The sequence below is a fragment of the Hyperoodon ampullatus genome (genome assembly GCF_949752795.1).
Source record: "Hyperoodon ampullatus genome assembly, chromosome: 2".
NCBI lineage: Eukaryota > Metazoa > Chordata > Mammalia > Artiodactyla > Ziphiidae > Hyperoodon > Hyperoodon ampullatus.
Window position 1 is genome coordinate 87,577,953 of NC_136915.1, and position 14,660 is coordinate 87,592,612.

General features: G+C 33.0%; 1 protein-coding gene and 1 pseudogene across 2 annotated transcripts in view; both read right to left on the reverse strand.

The window, feature by feature from the left end:
- The window catches only part of DPYD (dihydropyrimidine dehydrogenase), a gene marked incomplete at both ends in the record, with an annotated part of 823,320 nt that overhangs the window by 691,375 nt on the left and 117,285 nt on the right, over window positions 1-14,660 (reverse strand). The gene's annotated exons all lie outside the window — the stretch shown is intronic.
- Window positions 13,995-14,392, reverse strand: LOC307048659 (cytochrome c-like; annotated as a pseudogene). Its single transcript has one exon. The product of its transcript is annotated as a cytochrome c-like (transcript).

Consider the following 14,660-nt stretch of genomic DNA (forward strand, 5'->3'; position numbering starts at 1 on the left):
TTAGAATCAGTTTGTCAATATCCACAAAATAACTTGCTAGGATTCTGACTGGGATTGTACTGAAGCTAAAGATCAACTTGGGAAGAAGTGATATCTTAAGAAAACTGAGTCTTCCTATCGAGGAACATGGAATCTCTCCATTTATTTAGTTTTTCTTTGATTTTGTCCATTGGAGTTTCATAGTTTTCTTCATATAGATCTTACATATATTTTGTTAGATTTATACCTAAGTATTTCATTTTGGGGGTTGCTAATGTAAATCATAATGTGTTTTGAATTTCACATTCCAATTGCTCATTGTTGGTATGAGAAAAACAATTGATTTTTGTATATTAACCATGTATCTTGCAACCCTGATATAATGCTTATTATATCAGGAGGTTTTTTTGTCAATATTCCGGGAGGGATTTTTGTCAATATTTTTCAGATTTTCCACATAGACAATCATGTCATCTGTAAACAAATACAGTTTTATTTCTCCCTTCTCAATCTGTATACCTTTTATTTCCTTTTCTTGTTTTATGCATTAGTTAGGACTTCCAATATGGTATTAAAAAGGAGTGTTAAGAGTGGACATTCTTGCTTTGTTCTGAATCTTATCAGGTAGATCATCTTTTTATTTGGGTCTTTTTTTCTTTAAATATTTAAAAAATTTAAATAATAAATTTAAATAAAAATTTAAAATAATGATGTATGCATCCATAATCTTTTTTCTTTTTATTTATTTAAAAAAAATTTTATTGAAGTATAGTTGTTACTATATCATGTAAGTTTCTGGTGTACAGCAGAATAATTCAGTAATATATATATAAAGATATCATTTTTAGATTCTTTTCCCTTATAGGTTATTACAAAATATTGACTATATTGATAGTTCCCTGTGCTATACAGTAGGTCCTTGTTGGTTAACTATTTTATACATAGGACTGTGTATATGCTAATTCCAGACTCCTAATTTATCCCTCCCACCACCTCCCTTTCCCCTTTGGTAACCATAAGTTTGTTTTCTATGTCTGTGAGTCTCTTTCTGTTTTGGAAGTAAGTTCATTTGCATCTTTTTTTTCCTTTTAGATTCCAAATATAAGTGATATCATATGATATTTGTCTTTCCTGATCTGGCTTACTTCACTTAGGATGATAATCTCTAGGTTTATCCATGTTGCTGCAAATGGCATTATTACATTCTTTTATGGCTGAGTAATATTCAATTATATAAATATACCACATCTTCTTTATCCATTCATCTGTCAATGGATATTTAGGTTGCTTCTGTGTCTTGGCTATTGTAAACAGTGTTGCTATGAACATTGGGGTGCCTGTATTTCTTTGAATTATGGTTTTCTCTGGGTATATGCCCAGGAGTGGGAATACAGTAGCTCTATTTTTAGTTTTTTAAGGAACCAGTATACTGTTCTCCATAGTGGCTGTAACATTTTACATTCCCACCAACAGTGTAGGAAGTTTCCTTTTTCTCCACACCTTCTCCAGCATTTAGTATTTGTAGACTTTTTGATGATGGCCATTCTGACCAGTGTGAGGTAATACTTCATTGTAGTTTTGATTTGCATTTCTCTAATAATTAGTGACGTTGAGCATCTTTTCATGTGCCTTTTGGCCAACTGTCTGTCTTCCTTGGAGGGATGTCTATTTAGGTCTTCTGCTTATTTTTGAATTGGGTTTTTTGTTTTTTTGATATTTAGCTGTATGTGCTGTTTGTATATTTTGGAAATTAATCCCTTGTCAGTCACATCATTTGCAAATATCTTCTCCCATTCTGTAGGTTGTCTTTTTGTTTCGTTCATGGCTTCCTTTGCTGTGCAAAAGCTTTCAAGTTTAATTAAGCCCCATTTGTTTACTTTGTTTTTATTTCCATTACTCTAGGAGACAGATCCAAAAATATACTGCTGCAATTTATGTCAAAGAGTGCCTTGCCAATGTTTTCCTCTAGGAGTTTTATTGCATCCAGTCTTACACTTAGGTCTTTAATCCATTTTGAATTTATATTTGTGTATGGTGCTACAGAATGTTCTAATTTCATTCTTTTACATGTAGCTGTCCAGTTTTCCCAGCACCACTTATTAAAGAGACTTTTCTCCATTGTATATTCTCGCCTTTTTTGTCATAGATTGACCATTAATTGATTAATTAATTGATTGAACATTAATCAATATCTTACCACTTTTATTCAACATAATTTTGGAAATCCTAGCCACAGCAATCAGAGAAGAAAAAGAGATAAAAGGGATCCAAACTGGAAAACAAGGAAAACTGTCACTTTTTGTGGATGACATGATACTATATACAGAAAATCCTAAAGACACTACCAGAAAACTTACTAGAGCTCATCGATGGATTCAGTAAAGTTGCAGGATAAAAAATTAATACACAGAAACCTGTTGCATTACTATACACTAACAATGAAAGATCAGAAGGATAAATTAAGGAAACAATCCCATTTACCATCACATCAAAAAGAATAAAATACCTATGAATAAACCTACCTGAGAAGGCAAAAGACCTGCACTCTGAAAACTATGACACTGATGAAAGCAATCAAAGAAGACACAGACAGGGCTTCCCTGGTGGTGCAGTGGTTGAGAGTCCACCTGCCGATGCAGGGGACACGGGTTCATGCCCTGGTCTGGGAAGATCCCACATGCCACGGAGCGGCTGGGCCCGTGAGCCATGGCCGCTGAGCCTGCGTGTCCGGAGCCTGTGCTCCGCAACGGGAGAGGCCACAACAGTGAGAGGCCCACATACCGCAAAAAAAAAAAAAAAAAAAAAAAAGAAGACACAAACAGATGGAAAGATATACTACGGAAGAATCAATATTTTAAAAATGATCATACTATCCAAGGCAATCTACAGATTCCATGCAATCCCCATCAAACTACCACTGGCATTTTTCACAAAACTAGAACAAAAGATTTTTACTTTTGTATAGAAACACAAAAGAACCCCAAATACCAAAGCCATCTTGATAGGAAAACATGGAGCTGGAGGAATCAGGCTCCCTGATCTCAGACTATGCTACAAAGCTACAGTCATAAAAACAGCATGGTACTGGGGAAAAAAAATACACAGATCAATGAAACAGGATAGAAAGCCCAGAAATAAACCCACTCACCTGTGGTCAATTAATCTTTTTTCCAAATATAGTAAAAATGGTAAGGGTACTTTAGTTTTGTAATAAACTGTGAAACTGTCTTCCAAAGTGTCTGTAAACTTTCCCCTAAATTATGCTTTAATTGCATCTGACATATTTTGAAGTTTTATTTTCATTATTATTCAAAATGTTTTTTAAAATTTCCCCTGTGATTTCTCCTCTGAACCATGGTTATTCTTAAATTTGTTGTTTAATTTCTAAATAGTTAGGCCACTGTAAGTAAGTGGCTGGAAGTAAGTAAGAGAGAAATTGGCTGGAAGTAAGTAAGAGGGAAATTGAGTCACAAAATATAAGGTCAGAGAATCAGTCAAGAGAATCTGAAATACAAGGGGTATTGTAGGAATTTTCCCTTTTTCTTTAGGTGAGGTAGGAAGCCAGTGAGGGGTTTTGATCAGAGGAGAAATATGATCTGACAAATTAATAAGGTCATTCTAGCTGCTGTGTGGAGAACAGACTTTATGGAGCCCATTTGGAAGTATAGTCCTCAACCTTGGCTGCATTCTGGAATTACCTGAGATGCTTTAAAAATACTGATGCTAACTAAAGTCTCCCCAACACACACACACACACACACACACACACACACACACACACTTCTCACTTAATTGGTCTGGAGTTTGGCTTAAAAATTGGAAGTTTTTAAACCTCCCTTGTCCCCATGGTGATTCCAATGTGCATTCAAGGTTCAGAACTACTGAGTTTGAACATTCTGAATATATTTTCTGAGGAATTCTAATAGAGTGCAGAGTATGAGAAAAATGAAGAATAAAAAGTGTCAAGAATGACCCACTTGTTTGGCTAGCCTGACTTCTGGTAAACTACAAGGTGAATTAGTGGTAATGGAGAGGTCTAGGTTGGCTGAGGTTCCTTTCATGTACCATATTCCCAAAGAACTGTGCACCACAGTGGTTTCCCATTTATGTCTTCACCTTTTCTCTTAGCCTATAGTCTCCTAGCCCTTCTTCAGAGCTCAGCTCAATTAACTCCCTTGGGGAATCTTCCTTGTCAAATCATCCTATAATCTACACTCTTACCAATACAATTCTCCTTTGGAGAATTATCTTAGTTACAATTAAATATACATTTATGTGGTTATTTGATAAATGCCTACCTCTTCTCTCATTACACTATGATGATAAAGCTCATGAAAATTTGCTCAAGATTGTAACTCTCGTGCCCGATTGTGCTTTGCACACTTAAGAATTTAATGGGGCTTCCCTGGTGGCGCAGGGCTTCCCTGGTGGCGCAGTGGTTCAGAGTCCGCCTGCCGATGCAGGGGACTCGGGTTCGTGCCCTGGTCTGGGAGGATCCCACATGCCGCAGAGTGGCTAGGCCCGTGAGCCATGGCCGCTGGGCCTGTGCGTCCAGAGCCTGTGCTCTGCAACGGGAGAGGCCACAACAGTGAAGAGGCCCGCGTACCACAAAAAAAAAAAAAAAAAAAAAAAGAATTTAATGAATATTTGAACCATGTCTAAGAGTAGCTATCTCCACAAACTTTCAATGTCATTGTGTTTTCAGTGGCCTTGTATCTATTATACTAGAATCACCCTTTTAGATATAAATGCTACTAGAGTTCACAAATACATACATTTCTCAAAACAATAAAAAAATTAGTGTAATAACAAAGCCCTCTTTCTTATTCAAATCTGCTAAAATGCCACAGATGAGATTTGAGACTCTTGTATGTAAAGTATAACTTCACTCTTTTTTTTTTTTTGATCAGTGTTGAATTTTTATTTCAGAAAAACACCAAAAGAAAAGTTATTGAGTGGAGTATGTTAAAATTATCCTTTTCTTAAAATTAATTTTTACTGGAGTATATTTGATTTAAAATGTTGTGTTAGTTTCTGTTGTACAGCAAATTGAAACAGTTACACACATACATATATCTACTCTTTTTTAGATTCTATTCCCATATAGGTCATTACAGAGTACAAGAGTAGAGTTCCCTGTGCTATACAGTAGGTCCTTATTAGTTATCTATTTTATATACATAGCAGTGTGTATATGTCAATCCCAATCTCCCAATTTGTCCCTCCCCCCGCTTTCCCCTTTGGTAACCATAAGTTTGTTTTCTACATCTGTGGCTCTATTTCTGTTTTGTAAATAGGTTCGTTTGTACCACTTTTTTTAGATTCCACAGATAAACAATATCAAATGATATTTGTCTTTGTCTGACTTACTTCACTCAGTATGACAATCTCTAGGTCCATCCATGTCACTGCAGTGGCATTATTTCATTGTTTTCTATGACTGAGTAATATTCCATCGTATATATGTACCACGACTTCTTTACCCTAACTTCATTCTTAAAATTCAATAAATTGTACTATCAATTAGTACATTTAATTACACTCCAATATACACACAAAATTTTTAAATTCTATTAGAAAACATAACCATGTTACAAATATATATATATAACTTATCCTAAATTATAATCTCAAATTATAAATTGAAATTCAAATTTTATGTTAAGGCTCACTGTAATTCTTGCTACAGATAGTCCTAATAAATCCTAATACCATTTAATTTCCAATCCAATATAAACAGCCTGAGGTTACTAATTTAAAGAAATTAATTAAAACCACAAATAAACACCTGATACATCTATATTTCAAGAATAGCAGTCAAGATCAAAAACTGAGTATATAAACTGAAATTTAAAAAACCAATACAAGGAAATCATCCCTTGCTGATGGTAACTTGTTTTCTTATCAATAACCTCCTAACTGTGACTGTTTCTAGGGTTTTATTTTATTCTAGGGTTTCTATTGCTCCTCACCACTGGTTTTGTTTTAATCTTCTCTTATGATTTTAAAATTAATAAATACATGTTAATGACTTACAAAATGTTCTGCACATCACTGGATTCTATTTAAACACTTTATACTAGCCATCCCTTTTACCGGGAGTCCTACCCCAAGGCACTATGCTCTGAATGCAGAGGTTGAGGGCAGTTCACCCCTCGACTCTGGCACCCAGCCCACACTTGGTATTTGGCAGGCCCCATAATTGCACTGATTTGAATAATCAAGAATAGAAAAAGCCTTGCCTACTTTTGTTTTTAGGAAACATATATGATAACTACAATCACTTCTAAGCACAAGATAAACCTGGAATGTGATAAGACATTCAAAGATATTCAATTGAATTATGCTACAAGGAACATGTAAGTGTGACTCTGTGTGTGTGTGTGATATATATGTTGTGTGTGTGTGTGTGTATTTAATAGTTATATATTTTCAAACACCGAGGGTTTCTTTCCAAAGTGCGTTTTAAAACCTGAATACTGTAACATTAACAGATGAGCCTGGATTGAGTCAAGTCCAAATAATCTACCATGTTACATACTTATGAGGAAATAAAATATAAAACTTAAGTTAAGGAATGTATTCATATCCTAAATAGACTGTTTGGAAATTTGTGTAAATATACTACTTCTATGCAACATCATATATAAAATGTATTTATTGTTACATATAAGCAGATAAAAATAATAAATAATAAGAGACATACAATAATATAGCATGTTTAGATAATCTTAAGCTTGCTCATATATTTATAGATTGCAAATAGTATGTATTAGTATTGATATAGTCAAGATATCTTTCTGGAATAACTATATCATCTATAGAAATATATGGAACAAAAATATTTATCATTACCCTTAAAAGCAGGTAAATATTTTGGTGGAAGTGCTGAAAGAACAATCAATTCTCTAAAAATTTCAAGTGAGCAGAATAATCCTGAAGAAATATGAATTGCAAGACAAGTCCTGTATTACTACCAAATAAAAATAGACTTTCATTTTAATGGAATGACTGAACCTAAGCAATGATTCTCAGGCTTCAATTAATGCTTCTAACTGGCTCAAACTTGCTACCCAATGATTTTTAATTATTTAATATATTTTACTCATATGCAATCATTTAATTATAATTATATGTCAAAACTAGTAATTTATTTCTTTACAATGAAAAAATTTCTTATCCTTGTTTCACTATTAAAAAGAAAAAATCTGATTCCTCAAACAGCTTTTTCATCCAACTGTTTAAATTTCAACACAGTTCTTAGCCCTGGGTGAGAAATGTCTCAAGCAATATTCCCTTACAGAATATGAAATTATAAGCAACATCTAAGTGGATGAAGGAAGAAATGAAATATGGAGGAAAAATATGACAATGACAAATATAATACCAGTAAGTAATTTAACCTTATGGTAATCATTTTTCTTACCCATCTTAAAAAAAAAAAAAAAAAAAGATTGCTCTAAACTCTCCTCAAAGATAGAGGGAGATACTGGCAGGATAACTGGTTTGTAAACACAGCAGAGATATCGACTAAAAGTATCACCTATGATGTCCAATGACAGACACCCATTTCCACTAAAACTTGATGGAAGTTGATGTTATGGAAGACTTCTAAATAAAATTACTACTATTATTTATTCTATTTGCCAGCCAAAGTAATGGCCCTTAAAATGGGTGAGAACTATAGGGCTAAAAGTTAGGACATGTACTAAATTAACTAAATTTCTTAGGAGGTTTCTTGGAAGATATTAGGAAGGTTGAAATTTAAACATCAGGAGCATTTTTTTTTAAAGAGTACAGAGTATACCATATGGTCTTTCATTGAATCCTAGAAAAAACTTCTTTGTGCACTAAGAAAAAGATTATTCATGATTCACTGATTTATTAAGTAAATATTGATTGATTAAATTTTAAAATAGAGGCAATTCCTCAGAGAGTCCCACGGGTACAAAACTTTATAAAGGAGTTAAATAGACAAAAAACACATCACAATGAATATTTTCCAATAAATATCAGCTATCATGTATGTACTTTAGTAGATGCCATGATTCTTCATCCATTTATAAAAATAATTGATAAACTATAATATCACAACATTGAATTTTCATAGGTACCTCATTGTGGTTAACTAGTGTCAAACCGGAGAGTAACATTATACTGTTTCATAATGTACATGGTTCTTCAACCACAAGCATAACAGATAAATGCTAACTGATTCAGTGGCATTGACATGGATACCTCAAGTTGGCTGCATATTTGTGATTTTAAAATTGCAACTGATGATTTAATTCTTAATCATGCCTGTTCACTTGCATGAGTAATCTAGGAAATGTAACTTATTCAATTTCAAGAAACAGCCCAGAAACTAGGAGATATGACACCTCAGTAAATGTTCTAAGTCACACTTATTAATAACATTGGAAGAGCTTCATAGTATTTTTACTATTAATCAGAGAAAATCACAAATTCATAATATATGTACCAAACAATTCTTTGAAATTTATTTTAATTGGTTTATGTCAAATTTGCTCTTAACGAGGGGTCAGTGAACTATGACCCATGGGACAAATCCAGCTGGCTGCCAATTTCCATAAATAAAATTTCATTAGAACACAGCCACAACAATGCAGCCACACCCGTTGGATGATATATTGTCTATGTGGGTGCATTTGCACTATACCAGCACAACTGAATAGTTCCAATTAGAGACCATATGACCCAGAAAGCTGAAGATACTATCCAGACTTCTACATAAACTGTTTGCTTACTTCTGCTTTAGACTATCAAATTACCATGTTCTGTTTATTGAAGCAACAAATTCAGAAAAAGTAAATCTAACCAGTTAGCTATCTTCACCAGTTGTCAGAATGGGACACATTTTTTCTTCCCAAAAAATAGAGTAAACACAAACACTCTCGATGGATAGAATTCATTATACATCACAATAACCTGTAGAAATAATAGATAAGAAAGGGTAGAAATTTTCTTTTAAATGTAGTGTGCTGATATATGAGAAATGGTAAATAGAAAAACTAAACTGCAATGTATATCTTCTAGAAGAGAAGACTATTACAGAAAAAAAATAGAATCAGCTATTGTGTTATATGTGGAATGAACCTAAATTAATTAGAATGAGCAATAACAAAATATACCAATGCACTTATAAACAATAATGAATTATCTATAAACCCATTCTATTATTCTTCTTAAGTTGTAGAAAATGCCAAATATAATTACAAAATACATATTCAAAACATGTAAACCACTAATTTTCCACTTGTAAAAGCCTGTTTCAAAAAGCAATTTACTTTATGGTTTACTTAAGCTTTGTAACTACATTAAAATATGATAGTATATACACAACAGCTTGTTAACAAGATTATCATAACATTACAATCATAATGTGGCACTTCAATTATGGATACTTAAAATTAAAGCTAATCCTCACAGTACCAATTTTTATCTCCTAAATAATTTTAGCTATTAGCTGCTCATTCAAAGTCTGTATCTAAAATGATAAGCATTCTAGAGTAAGACAGCTCTCTGTACTTTTCTTTGGTAGCAAAACAAAGGCTGTATCCTTTCTCTGTAGTCTTTAACACACAATCTTTTGCTACTAAGGGAAAAATGCAATTATTTTTTACCTTAGTTAAATACTATCTATTTATGTTGCTGCTAATGTTGTTGTTTTAAACAGTAACTTCTAATATAATAATACATATTTTCTGTTTTAGTTTTATCATTCTAAATGTATCAAGTGGTCATAAAATAGCAGTTACAATAATAATTTGATTTTTTTCTGTAAATATTTCTTTTAAGAAAATATTGTCTAGTTACACAGTGGGCACCAGGTTGAAAGAACCAATGCTCAGATTAATGAATATGATAATGCGTTTTATAAGTATATAACTGCATCAAGTCATGCCTGATTTACTTGTGCTGTTGTTTCCCAAAATTTATAATTAATAAGTATGCAATCATTTCTAACATTCAAGTACTAATTAAAGTTCAAAGTAGAGGGCTTCCCTGGTGGTGCAGTGGTTGGGAGTCTGCCTGCCAATGCAGGGGACACGGGTTCAAGCCCTGGTCTGAGAAGATCCCACATGCCGCGAAGCAACTAAGCCCGTGTGCCACAACTACTGACCCTGTGAGTCTGGGGCCTGTGCTCCGCAACAGGAGAGGCCCCCGCTCTCTGCAACTGGAGAAAGCCCTCGCACAGAAACGAAGACCCAACACAGCCAAAAATAAATTAATTATTTTTTTTTAAAAAGTTCAAAGTAGAGAAAAACAGTAAATTAACATAGCTCTTAATTCATATATACCAATTGCTACCAAATCCATAAATAATCCACAAGTATTAGGTATATATTTGGTTTTATTAAACATTAGTGAAAATAAATATAGAACTTTTCTTCTACTTCCAATGAATGGTGAAAAAATTAAATTATCTTTGGCCCATTTGAAACTGAATGACAAATCTTGCTTTCACTCATCCCTGAAGTGAATGAAAGTAACATTCTTAAGTTATGCAGTAAACAGATAATACCAAATGTATGTGTGTGTGCATACATGGGTGCATATTTGCACACATATGTGTAAACTGTGTGTATACATATGTATTCATAGTACACAAATTACATTAACTTACTTACACGGAATATATACTCAAATGCAATTAATTACATATATTTTTACATAATTAATCGTTTTCCTAATGCTTAACCTACGTTTTCTAAGCTGCATTTCAATAATGTTATTTAAGTAGTTCCATCATCATTATCTAGAAAAAGTGATGGTGTGCTTTTGTCTTTATATTTTATAAAATTTGAAGATATTCAGCCTGGTTGCCCTCTTTCTATGTTAGGTGACACAAACCATAGACACATGTGCTTATGTGCATAGTAGAGTGTGTGCCTCTCTCTAAGAGAAGTGATAAAGATAAGATATTCTCCTCTGCATGGAAGAAAAGAGGATACTCTTGTAACCTGCTTACTGGGAGCAGAGGGTGGGGTGTGTTTTCCAGAGATTCCTGCTGATCCATTTAGCGAAAAAAAAACTTGTAGAAATATAATTATTACAGGATCAAGAAATATGATTAAAATAGGAAGCTTACGCATTGCTTCTGCATCCAATTTCACAGGTCAAACTTTGCATGTAGTTAAAACACACACATACACACACATGGGCATTTATAATTACCTTTATTTTTGTAAACTTTGAAAACAAAAATATGTTACTAATATTGAATATGTAATCACTGATCATTATATAACATATTCAGGACTTTAAACAATTTGTGGTTACCTTTCATACCATTAAACAACCTGATTTCATTAGAAATATTTTAATAATTTCTCATTTTATTTTATACTTCTCTTCAACACCACTTCAAATTTTCTCATGCCTTAGATTTGTTTTCTAAACTACTTATTCAATTCACTATTCATAAATATTTAGGTTTCCTTCTCTTCCCCCTCCTCTTTTTTTACCATTATAAAAGAATTTCATTGAAAGTTGTGCATAAAACTGTAATTCTAACAGATATGTCTAAAAAGCAAATGAATCTCCAAACTTCAAATGCTGTCAAACTGCAAGATTTCCTTGACTGGGACAGGGAGATTCATATAGAGATAGAAATAAAGATAGAAATTAATAGAGATAGAATACATATATATGGACATATATATATATATATATATACAAACACACATTTCTGCATGTAATATATATATATATATATATATATACATACACACACAAATTTATCTACAAGTGTAAGGTTAAGTAGGATAGTGATAATATTCTTATCTTCAAGTGTTATTCAGATGGCCAAATTACTCATAGAGACAGTCTTTTACTTCAATTAATGTGGAAGTACCAGTTAAAGAAATACCAGTGTAGTTTAACCATTATGCTTAGCAAGGGATGTAAAATTAATATAACTAAAACAATAAGCAACTAAAACAATATCTAGGTACCAGGAGTAACACATCCCTTAGATCAGATGGCAAACAGCCTCAGTACCACTAGATATTAACAGAGGAATGAAATTAAAGCTGTATTTTGTAAACTAACACATCTAGAAGGGAAAAACTGAAAAATACTTATTTTTAATGTCTTTGACTCTCTCTTCAGACCTCACTCTTTCAATGAAAAGTTCAGATTGCTATTTATATTCCTTCTACCTCTCAAAGTCTAAAGTAAAGCAATAGCTTTAAAGGATTTTTACCTTTCAACTTAAATGATATTTAAAATGTACTGTATCTCTTAAAATTATTTTCCTAATTTACATAGTTATACTTTCAGTTTTAACTCTGGATACATGGCAGGGTTTATGTACACCTACAATTACTATTACACGCACCAGAAAAAAAGCCAAGGATATAAACTGTGCAACTCAACATCACCATCTAGTGACAGAATTCCTAACACGTGACAAAGCTGAGCAAAAAGGAATAGATTTCAGAGATATAATGTCCTGGTAGTTTATCTTTAGAATAATCACCTAAATGTAACAGCTCTCACTGAATATGTATGGCTCTACAAATAAAATACTAACCGTTAATTGGCTATGTCTGTACTCTAAAATGTAATTTATATTCTCACCATCGAGGTATATCCACAGATCTCACCAATCTATATTTTTGTGTATTAAGTCATTATCAGAAAGCTTCATATAGTTTTTTACATTTTTTTCTTAATGAACTATATTCTATATGTAACTTTTCTTTCAGATTTTGACACCCCATTTTCTTAAGTTATTCAACTGAAGTACCTTCCAATTTCATTATTTCTACTACACATGGCCCACTACTTCCTTGGGAAGTAAAAAGGTGACAGAGACACCACGTTTTTTAAAAAGGTCCCACTTTTCCCCTTGATGTTTAGAAATGATTACAGGGGCTATAACAGGTGCAAAATATAATACAGTAATCAAATCACTTTGGTATGATAAGAGGGTTGAATTGGCAGAGATAAGGGGAAAAAATGAAAAGAAATTGAGAATTTCACCTCTAAATTCACTCTTATCATACTATAGACAGAGATTTCACCTGGAGATGATACATATTTTTCTGTCCTTAAAATTTTTTCATGTCATCATTTTCAGAAATCCTGTACAGTATTTCCACACAGCCATGGAACTAGAATGGACTCTATAAGTTAGACAAAAAATATTCCCTCTGGCATTCTACATTCTAAGACCACACCGAAGTTTTCCAGTCAATTCCATTATGTATGACATATGTAATTTATCTGAAATAAGCACTATACACCATTCAATAGAAATAATGTATACAAACATTGTAATACTTTGTATCTTCATTTTCTTAATGTTTCATAAATTACAAAGCATTCTCCCTACATTATTGTTGTTCTTCATATCAATCCTATTAAGTTTTTAATCCTATCTTACAAAAAAGACTAAAAAAGACTAATTTATCTAAAATCACAGTTGGAGGCTAAAATCTGATTTTTGCCACTTATCCTAGATTTTGTATCTTATTTTATTCTTCCCATTTTTCCTTCTTACTTCATTATTTTTCTTTTTTCTTTTTTTTTTTTTTAGATGGAGAATTTTAATTAAATTGGCATAGTTAAGACCAAAAAAGGAAAGTGGACATTGTCAGTGTATCTTCAGCCCTTGCCTTAACGGGTGAATGAACACAACTTGAAACACAGGTGACTCTTGCTGGTCTATGAGATAGTGAAGGGAGCTTCTCAATATTTAAATATATTAATATAACCAGTTATAGAAATCTAAATATAAAACCAATCTCCTATAGGGTTTGAGAAGGCATTCACCATATCCCTAAAAAGTTTAACATTCCTTATTCAAGTTTAATCATCTCTTTAGAAAGGGAAAACAGTGATAGTACTTGTTGAACCAGAATTACTATCAAAATTCAAAAAGCTGGCCATATTTATTTAGCCACAAGCCAATCTTATTTAAATCAGGACAGAAATATTACATCAGCCATTCATGATCTGAATTCTAGTGTATGAGATCAATTTAAATATGGTACACATAAAAAGTCATGAGACATTTGTCTCATAATAAATAAGGCAGTGGCCAACTATTACTCATTAGTAGCTTTTTTGAGATAAGCTATCAAGTCTGCCCTTTCTCCCTTCTTAACGCCAGCGAAGATCATTTTTGTTCCAGGGATGTACTTCTTGGGATTCTCCAAATACTCCATCAGCGCCTCCTCTCCCCAGAGCTGATGCCTTTGTTCTTGTTGGCATCTGTGTAAGAGAATCCGACAGCCTGTCCTGTCTTTTGCCCAAACAGACCACGGAGATTTGGCCCGGTCTTGTGCTTGCCTCCCTTTTCCACAGTATGGCACTGGGCACACTTCTGAACAAAAATCTTCTTGTCCTTCTAGACATCACCCATTTTTAAATCGTTCTTTCTCCGTGCACGACTCAGAGGTTCCCGCTCGCAAGCCGAACATCCCGCTCTCTAATCCCAAGAACACGCCAGTCCGCGCCTATGTATCTCATTATTTTTCTAATCATTCATAATATGCTCCCATTATAGAAAATTTAGAACAGAAAATTATAAGCCCAAGAAATGTGTAAGCCCACCACTCAGATATAATAGCTATTTTGCTGTATTTTATTCCTATATTTTTTCTCTTTATTCTTTATATTCAATGGAGATCATGTTCTACGTGCAATTT